Genomic DNA, 486 nt, shown 5'->3' with positions numbered 1-486 from the left:
AACGGCAGCACAGGGGACACAATCATATTTTCAGACACAAATTATAAATATAACCTTCTAATCAAAATGTTTTTACAATAATTTGAATCATCACTTGAATAGGAGATCCTTCGGGCACTGCGCCTCTACCAGTCGGGCACCCTCTGTGACCTGCGCCAAGTAGTGCCCGGCCGGATATTGACCCCCTACCGGATCCTGAGACGCTACCATAGTGGCATCCATATCCATCCAATATGCTTCAATGCATGCAAGGGCCATCCGCGCACCCTCTATGCATGCTGACCTCCTCATGGCATCGATCCGGGGCACGGCCCCAAGGAACTGTTGCACTAGACCAAAGTAGTTGTCCGGCTTAGGCTCCTTCGGCCAAAGATGATCTATTACAGACCGCATCGCAAGCCCGGACAGCCTGTGAAGCTCCGCCACAGCAGCCATCTTATCACTTAACGACAGCGGGCGAGTGGGAGCATGGAACTGCGACCAAAA

Source organism: Triticum dicoccoides, chromosome 2B, assembly GCF_002162155.2.
Source record: "Triticum dicoccoides isolate Atlit2015 ecotype Zavitan chromosome 2B, WEW_v2.0, whole genome shotgun sequence".
NCBI lineage: Eukaryota > Viridiplantae > Streptophyta > Magnoliopsida > Poales > Poaceae > Triticum > Triticum dicoccoides.
The sequence above is the reverse complement of the archived record's forward strand: the minus strand, read 5'-3'. Positions refer to the sequence as shown.